Genomic DNA, 10,161 nt, shown 5'->3' on the forward strand with positions numbered 1-10,161 from the left:
TCCTTTTCTTTTTGAGTGTGTTGCTTTGTAGTTCGTTCGTCAGTAGGTCGGTTCCCAGACACAGGTTGCTCAAAGTGCAAGGAGAGAACATCAACAACCACAAAAGTATCTATTTCAGTACCACATCCAGTGGATGAAGATCCTTTCGGGTAGGCCCAGTGTTGATGTTGGAGGCGCCCCTGACGTCTGGCGACTAACTTGTCTAAACTGATTTGTTTATTTTATTTAAATAAATAAAGTCTTCAAGTCTTGTTTAATGTTTAAAATTTTTCTCTTTATTAGATTATCATGTTAGGTATTGTAATTGTTCTGTTATACGTAGTATCCCTTCCGGTTGGAAAGAAAAAATAAAATCAGTGGTTCGAAATGTTATATGGATTTCGGTGGAAAAATCGGCAGTAGTTAGGTAGTTTGTCAACAAAAAGTTTGTTGAAAACAACGAGGAATGTTAGTGACATGTGACTGTTCTGTCCATCTTAGATTTTGTTACTGAAGATGAACATGTATTAGCACTTTGACGTCTCTCAAAATCAGGAGTTATTCTGATGCAATTAATTCTTACGAATTGCTTCGTCATACTTCTACAGGTTTTGGATTTGTTAGTTGTTACTATTAGTGTTCATTGTACTTGTTCGCGTTTTTCATGTTTGTAAATTTAGTAAAGGTTACAGATCTCGCTTATAGATTGTAATGGGTATGTGCAAAAATGTCCAATTGCCTTATTCTCATTAACGGTTATTTCATCATTTGATAAATTTAGTAAGTTATCCGTCTTTGCGCTTTATTTTTTAAAGGTTCGCCTGATACGACACATTGATCTTCAACCTTCCAAATAATTCCTTTGGGAATTATATCATATTAGTTGTTAGCAGATGTACAGTTGTTAGTTGTTACTAGAAGTATGCATGTAAAGGTAATTACCAGTTTATGCATGTGATAGTTTCATGTTATTATTTACATGGGTAAAAATGATGTTCTAATTGTTATTGTCATGTTTTATAATAATCACTCTATAAAGTAATAAACTGATTTATGAATTTATCAAAATTTGGTTATTTGAAATTTTCGAATTTGGAATATATCTATGTTTGGGTTTGTTAAAAACTGTTAATAATTTGTTATTTTGTTTTATCATATTTGGTTTAGAAATAAATTTTATACATGTTGTTATTTTGAATACTAAGTATTGAGTTAGTGTTACATAGTAATGTTACTGCTGAAATTGGTATAATTTTCATGTCATGACTCAATCTATTGAAGGACTATGTGCATGTTATGTGTTGAATTTATTGTGCATGTCTGTTACATATTACATATAACCTATATTGTTTTATTATACACTGTGTTGTGCATTTTACGCTTGTTACTTTTGTTTATATCTTTTCCTATTGTTCTTATTACAAATTATAAGTTACTTTTTGGTATTTTCTTTATTTACAAAAGTGCATATATCTAACTATGGAAAATCTTTGCATATTTACATGTACATTTCTATCAGCTAAGATTAGGAAAGGTAGATTTTTAGAAAAGTAAAAAAAAAATTGAGTTCTATCTAAAGTTTATTACACATCAAGTGTTATAACCAATTGCTATAACTATTGATAGTTAGAAGGGATAAAAACTGGGGTACAAATTTAGAGAATTTTAATTTGTACAGATAGTTTACAAATAGTCTAACCCATAGAGTTTGTTCAAACAATTGAAGTATAAAATGTTACTGCAAAAGATTAGAACACATATGCAGAGAGAGATTCATAGTTGGATAAGACTGTTCAAAATTACTCAATCTAAAGTGTTAGAGTTTCAAAATTGTTACTTGTTCTCAGTTGGTGTCATTACAATTTGTCCGTTTGTTTGGGATGATTTGTTCTGTCCCTATAATGTTTGTATTCCTTAAGAAAGTGATCGTCTTTCGACAGAAAGTGTGCGAGGAGGTCAGTTATTTCGTCAATTGGTACGTCGTTTATCGACGCTTTGACTGTATTCCGTATCTCTTTTTCGATCTCAGTTACTTTTCGTTCGTTATTGTTTTGAATTACATTAAAAAAGGCTCGATTCGTTACGCTGCCTTCTAAGTGGTAAGTGTGATAATCTTCACACGGTTCAAGCGCTTCGATTGGTACTATTGGTGGTCGTTCCGGTGCTTCCTTGGGTTGAAAAATGTAATAATTCTTAATGGGGTCAAAATTACGTAAAGTCCCGATAGTATAGTCCCATTTTAGCTTATATCCGTAGTTTAAGAAATATGGTGAGGTTAATTGATTGTTAATATGTAAGTTACTCTTAGTAGTGTTAATGTTCTTATCGCGTAGGAACGTATAGTATATCAAATTGTGTATCAACTTTGTTTCGTGTACCCGATAATTGTTGTTTTGAACATCCTTCGGTGTTGGATGTAAGAAGTTAAAGCTTAGTTGAAAAATTTGATATTCGAACACACTGTAAGCCGAAAGGTCTTGGAATGCCTTGGTGACAAATTAATCAAAAGTACAAATTACTGGTACTTTAAACTCGTAGTCGTAATCATACATGAAGCGTTCTGTTAAACCATAGAATTGTTTTAAGATGGGGTATGTTGACTGATGTAGTTTATCTCTCCCCATATTCTTAGTACTACGTTTTACAGTGTTAGTGTTCTCGGATGGTAGAGGCGGGAAGTATTCCGAGACGCAATCTTTTAAGTTATGTAATGGTGTTTTAACAAAATTATAATCTCTAGAATCGAATGGCATTTCAGACAAGTTGCGGTACGATAGTAAAGGATTATAATTACTACTGTGTGGATTGTTAAGATTTCTTGGGTCCTTTTCTTGAAACCAAATTGTTTCCATAACTGTTGTTGTGGGGGTTGGTTCATTCGTAGATTGGTGGAAGAACGATTTCCTATTGTTACTTCTAGGTGTAACTGCGTATGGAAAGCGGAGGTTGTTCGGTCTAATGTGATGTGGGTTAGTAGCAATCCAACTTTGGTGAGCACTGTTCTGTATTCTATTAGTTGTGGTTGTGTAAACATCAGGTGGGGGTGGTCGTACTGGTGGTGGATAGTTTGGTAAGGGAGGAGAGACATATGTTTCATTCGGATTTTTGTTACTCGGCCTATTGTTCTGGTAGCTATGTGTATTAGTGCTTGTAAATTGTTCATTTGTTCTGTTACGCAACGAATCTAGGTTTCGTCGGGTATCCGACTGTCGCTTTTTACCAATTTGTTCTGATATGTGGTTCGCTATCTCTAGTGGTGTACGCTAGTTGGTCTGTGTTGTTCAGATGTCGCATTTTCCACTTCTATTCGCATGGTTGTTACTCGATGCTGTGGGTGATCAAAATGGTCATCCGTTTGTGTATAACAATCGGACGCGTTGTCTCGGATTGTCCCTGGACTTGACCGTCCAGAGCCAGGGCTAAGCTCCCCTTCTTCCAGATAGCTTAGTGGAGAGTCTGTCTTGTAGGGGGATTCAATTCGTAGTCCGTTCTGGAAGCCATTTGCTAAAATTGTTACTGTGTTTAGTACATATTCTCGTTTATTACATATGTTACGATTATTATTTTTTTATTATTTTTGTTTTTAGTTGATTGTTATTTTGGTGTCATTATGACTATTTTCCATTAGAATTTTCCAGTTACTATCATTACCAATAAAGTATTGTTATATCAGTATGAATGGATATCGACGGAACATTATTGAACGGTTAGTGTATTGTTACATATCGTTACGAAACATGTTTTTATATTTTTACTTCTATATGAACTATGTAAAAACTACATTTATGAGTGAAATGCGAAAATGGGGTATAAAGACTGAGAGAAAATGGCTAAAGAGATTTATAAAGTGGAGAGAGGTGTCATAAAAAAGAGGGGTAGGGAAGTTTTTATTAACATCTAAGGAATGTGTAGTACATGATAAATTGTAGAATGTTAGTTGTTCTTGTACTATAGGGTTGTTGTTAAACCTCGTATGTATCTGCCGAATGATTTTTGAAATATGTTACTTCATTTGTATGTGGTTGATCGTCATTTTTTAATATGTCTAAACTATGGCTGCGGTTATGCATTTTGTTAGCCGTTATTTTTAATTGGTCAAAATCTATTGGTGGTGGATTCTGTATATCCATTAGTTTTACTGTTGGTATTAGACGTTGTTTATTTGTAGATTTATTAGATGGTTGTGGTATTTCAGAAGATGTTGACTGGTTCATATTGAGTGGTGGTTCATATGAGTGTGTCTGAAATGATGTAGGTTGTTGTTGTATGTTAGGCACACTAGGAAGATGTGCGTTATGAGTTAAAGGTGTATTAGGGAATGATACGTTGTTTCCCGAACATTGATATGCAGGAGGTGGAGTAATAAGTTGTGGTGGCAGTGTTTGTAGTTTGTTTTCTGATATTGTTTCCATTGGTTCTACTCTTAATGGTTCTTGTTTATATTTTCTTTCTGGTAATGGTGGTTTTTGTTTCTTTTGAGGTGAATTTGTTGTTCTTAACTGTAGTCCTTTTTCCGTTCTACGAACTGTTGTGTTATAATAATTATAGTTTGTGTCTACATAAATTTCTGCAGGTTTATCATTATCAGTATAATCTGTTGTATGTGTTATGTCTGTGGAATGTCTGCGAAACGTATGCTTCTTTCTTGATTTGTGATATCCGTAATGTGTATAATTTTCATCGCTGTCGTGGCTATTTTCTTCTTCTTCTTGTATTTGAGCTACTAGTTGTGTTAGTGTTTGAGAAAAGATTCCAAATATTCCAGTAAGGAGTATTTTTGTTATACTGGCTTGTTTGTAGAACTTTGTTTTTTTTTGAATTAGTTGTTCTTTACTGTATATACCACTTTCTATTAAACTTGCTTTACTAAACATGTTATCAAGTACGATTTCTTCAGGTGATATAGTGTTCAATATTGTCTCTACTTTTACAGGGTAAGGTGTTACTCTATATCGTGCTGTTTCCTCAGTGTCTATTGAAATTAATTGGTCGAAGTTGCTGTGTGAGCAGGGGACTTTCTTTGCCCATAAGTATGTTTGTCTTGTAAGTTGAAGTACATATTGTACTCTGTTCTTGTACAGTATTGGTATTTTGTCATAACATTCTCGGGTTTGTGGTACATATAAAGGTGATGATTTTTTCGCGCATTTATACATTTTCATGACGTTTACTCCTTCTTGTTTCACAAAGATGGATCTATCTCCAGTGAGGATGTTACCTAAGAGTGGTGTGTTCTTTTGTACTTGTGTCATTGTCAGTTGTCGAATATTTCTAGTTTAGTCGCAAATTTGTGAATAAAACTCTATTGCTTGTAGGCTGATTCTTGAGTATATGTTACTCATGTAGAGGTCCATTTTCATGTTTAAATGTGTGTTCTCGTTTACGAAACCATAGTAGTATTGTTTGTTACTTTCATCTTCATATCGTGTTTGTTCTGATAATATTTGTTTAGGTTTAATTTTTATGAATTTTTCATCGTCAAATTTGTCTTTCTTTTTTGTTACTTTCTGTCCTTTATGCATATCGAATCCGTATTTGTAGATTATGTAAATATCATCGTATTCTGTTTTGTGTATGGGTTGTAGTGATCCGCACTCACGTTCTACGAGTGGGTATACTTCAATTCTTGTAGCGATAATATCGGTTTGATTGAATTTTGCTTTTTGTGTTATGTCGGGTTGTTGGACTGTTGTTCATTCCGCGTTTGTTTCTATCCGATATCTATCTTGGTATTTTAGCATAAATGCGTCAAATCTAATTAATTCAAATATTTGACAATGAGCTTGGGGTTCCCAAACTATTGTTGCTTTTGTGAAAGGTGTCGGTAGACATTCTCCTTTTCGGAGGTCGCATGGAAACTTTGTTCCCATATACGATATTTCTTCAGTGTTTAAGTTTAATATGAGTGATATTTCTCGTATTTCTAATGTCCAGTCTAGTATGTCTATTCTGTTTTGTTTTCTTGGTCCCTTCATGCAATTTGATTGTGCATTTTTACTTGCGTTTGGTATCCTCATTGGGTTTGTATAGTCATAAACTATTCTTCCGTATGGTGGTACCATAGGAGTATCAAGGTCGAATTGTATTCTGCCTTGCATATCTTCGATCTTTTTCTGAAGTGGTGGGTTAGCTATGTAATTGAATAAAATGTTGTATCGTGTTGGTTTGTATCTTGTGTTTTTAAGAAGGTTTATTCTAGCGAATTCGTTAGGAACTTCATCTGCGTCTAGTATTTTTGTTCTTTGTGCGTCTGAGACGTAGTAACTTGGTCTGTTAGCTCTGATATAGTCGATGTGTTGTGAACACCATTCTACGCGTTCTTTTATTGTTCCTGCAACAGCGTATGCTTTTATTTCTACCGCTTGTGCTTTCGATAATAGTTGTACTTCAGTCTTTGTCATATCTAAATCTAGGGGTTTGAATTTACATGTGCTTATTTTTTTTTAATTCGTAGTACTTAACATTAGTTATTTCTTCTACGTCACAATCGTAGTGTTCAATGAAAATGTCTTGTGTACCTGTTGCGGAGCCGTTAATATTCTGTCCTGTTAGTTCTACAATGTCTATTTTTGTTTGTCTTTTTTGTATTTTATTGTTCATGCCAAAATTTTTCTAATATACTATCTGTTAATCGTTCTCTGTAGAAGTTCCAATTTCGGGTCCATTTGTCGATGGCTATTTCCCACATTGCATCATAGTCTGAACTGTTTTCAAAGTCATTGAGTTCTTCTATTTTGGTGTTAGTGAAATGTTGTGGATTAGTGTTGACTTTAGTATTATTGTTAAATATATGGTGTTGAAGGTTCGTGTATTTCTGTGGAATTTATTTATATCTTTTTCATTTCTTGTTTTGTTTTTATTTTGGAAAAGTTTTATTTGTTTTTCCATTTTTTCATTTATACGGTCTTTAATGCGTTTTCTAGCATCATTTTTTAGACTTTGTTCTAATTGTATTTTGGTTTCTACTTTCATATATATGTAGATTATTATTAATAATAATATGAAAATAATAGCTTTTAGTTGAATCGACATGTGTTTGAAAGACGGGTGTGTGGATTGTAGAATGTTGCAAATCCTAATGTTTGTTTTTTATATCTGTCAAATTTATATATAAAATCAATGCAGACGAATGGTGCTGGAAGTGTGGTTGTTACTATTGATGGTGTAGTTGCGTGGAACGGGTGATTAAAGACAGTGTCGTAATTAATTCTTGTGTTAAATTTAAGTTCGGGTGATGGTGTTTCTAAAACGTTAAGTGTTGCGTTACGTTGCCGGTGTTTAAGGTTCAAAGTGTTTGTTAGTCTACTTCTTGACCAATTAGTAAGTGTATCAGCGAGATTAGTGGGTTCGTATAATGGTGGAAGTGCGTTCCAAGTTTTATGATCTAGTGCGAAAAGATATGTATGTTCATTAGTCCTACTTTTAGTAGGCGGATTTGGGTTAAGTGCTGGTGTTGATCTTGTTCTACCAGGATGGCTTGATGGTAATCTTATTTCTGGTATAAAGGATGATGAGGATAAAGCTGTGTTTCTTGGTGGCTGTAGGGAGTTTGTTAGTTCAACGTGTGGTACGCTTACAGAAGTGTTCGATGATGATGTTTGATTTGACCTTTGTGGTGTTGTGTTACTACTTGCGGATTGTGGTGATGTTGCTGACCAAAGGGAACTATTAGGTGAGTGTAAAAGCTGTGCTCGAAAATGTTCTTGAACAAATTTGAAATCTTGTCTTTGTTGGAATGTAGGTGGTAGAAAGGGGTTTGCTCTCAACTCTACGAGTGGGTATACTTCAAATCTTGTAGCGATAACATCGGTTTTTTCGAATTTTGCTTTTTGTGTTATATCGGGTTGTTGGACTGTTGTCCATTCCGCGTTTGTTTCTATCCAATATCTATCTTGGTATTTTACCATAAATGCGTCAAATCTAATTAGTTCAAATAATTGACAATGTGTTTTGGGTTCCCAAACTATTGTTGCTTTTGTTAAAGGTGTCGGTAGTCATTCTCCTTTGCGGAGGCCGCATGGTAATTTTGTTCCCATATACGATATTTCTTCAGTGTCTAAGTTGAATATGAGTGATATTTCTCGTATTTCTAATGTCCAGTCTAGTATGTCTATTCCGTTTTGTTTTCTTGGTCCCTTCAAGCAATTTGATTGTGCATTTTTAATTGCGTTTGGTATCCACATTGGGTTTGTATAGTCATAAACTATTCGTCCGTATGGTGGTACCATAGGAGTATCAAGGTCAAATTGTATTCTGCCTTGCATATCTTCGATCTTTTTCTGAAGTGGTGGGTTAGCTATGTAATTGAATAAAATGTTGCATCGTGTTGGTTTGTATCTTGTGTTTTTAAGAAGGTTTATTCTAGCTAGTTTGTTACGAACTTCATCTGCGTCTAGTTTTTTGTTCTTTGTGCATCTGAGACGTAGTAACTTGGTCTGTTAGCTCTGATATAGTCGGTGTGTTGTGAACACCATTCTACGCGTTCTTTTATTGTTCCTGCAACAGCGTATGCTTTTATTTGTACCGCTTGTGCTTTCGATAATAGTTGTATTTCAGTCTTTGTCATATCTAAATCTAGGGGTTTGAATTTACATGTGCTTATTTTGTTTATTTCGTAATACTTAACATTAGTTATTTCTTCTGCGTCACAATCGTAGTGTTCAATGAAAATGTCTGGTGGTCCTGTTGCGGAGCTGTTAATATTCTGTCCTGTTAGTTCTACACAGTCTATTTTTGTTTGTCTTTTTTGTCTTTTATTGTTCATGCCAAATTTCTCTAATATACTATCTGTTAATTGTTCTCTGCAGAAGTTCCAATTTCGGGTCCATTTGTCGATGGCTATTTCCCACATTGCTTCATAGTCTGAACTGTTTTCAAAGTCATTGAGTTCTTCTATTTTGGTGATAGTGAAATGTTGTGGATTATTGTTGACTTTAGTATTATTGTTAAATATATGGTGTTGAAGGTTCCTGCATTTCTGTTGATCAATTATGTGGAATTTATTTATATCTTTTTCATTTCTTGTTTTGTTTTTATTTTCGAAACGTTTTATTTGTATTTCCTTTTTTTCATTTATACGGTCTTTAATGCTTTGTCTAGCACCATTTTTTAGTTTTTGTTCTAATTGTGTTTTGGTTTCTACTTTCATAAATATGTAGATTATTATTAATTATAATATGAAAACAATAGCTTTTAGTTGAATCGACATGTGTTTGAAAGACCGGTGTGTGGATTGTAGAATGTTGCAAATCCTAATGTTTGTTTTTATATCTGTCAAATTTATATATAAAATCAATGCAGACGAATGGTGCTGGAAGTGTGGTTGTTACTATTGTTGGTGTAGTTGCGTGGAACGGGTGATTAAAGACAGTGTCGTATTTAATTGTTGTGTTAAATTTAAGTTCGGGAGATGGTGTTGCTAAAACGTTAAGTGCTGCGTTACGTTGCCGGTGTGTAAGATGTAAAGTGTTTGTTAGTCTACTTCTTGACCAATTAGTAAGTGTATCGCCGAGATTAGTGGGTCCGTATAATGGTGGAGGTGGGTTCCAAGTTTTATGATCTAGTGCGAAAAGATATGTATGTTCATTAGTCCTACTTTTAGTAGGCGGATTTAGGTTAAGTATTGGTGTTGATCTTGTTCTACCAGAATGGCTTGATGGTAATTTTATTTCTGGTATAAGGGATGATGGGGATAAAGCTGTGTTTCTTGGTGGCTGTAGGGAGATTGTTAGTTCAACGTGTGGTACGCTTACAGAAGTATTCGGTCATGATGTTTGATTTAATCTTTGTGGTGTTGTCTTACTACTTGCGGATTGTGGTGATGTTGCTGACCAAAGGGAACTATTAGGTGAGTGTAATGGCTGTGCTTGAAAATGTTCTTGAACAAAATTGAAATTTTGTCTTTGTTGGAATGTACGTGGTAGAAAGGGATTTGCTCTCAACTCAGATGGTGTGGGTGTTTGGATTGTACTATTACCTGGGTGATCGCTTGGTGAGCTTAAAATAAAGTTGTGTAATGTTGGTGTTCCTGTTCTACTTGATGGTTCTGAGTTTCCTACTTCTATAGGTCTTATTATGTTAGATTCTATATCTGTTGAACCATATGAAACGAGTGTTGAATCTTGTGTTGGGAATGATAGCGAGGATCGACGTCGTGCTCTTAAGAGTTCTCTTCTTACCGGG

The sequence above is a fragment of the Convolutriloba macropyga genome, chromosome 15 (genome assembly GCF_964194025.1).
Source record: "Convolutriloba macropyga chromosome 15, txConMacr16.3, whole genome shotgun sequence".
Lineage (NCBI taxonomy): Eukaryota > Metazoa > Xenacoelomorpha > Acoela > Convolutidae > Convolutriloba > Convolutriloba macropyga.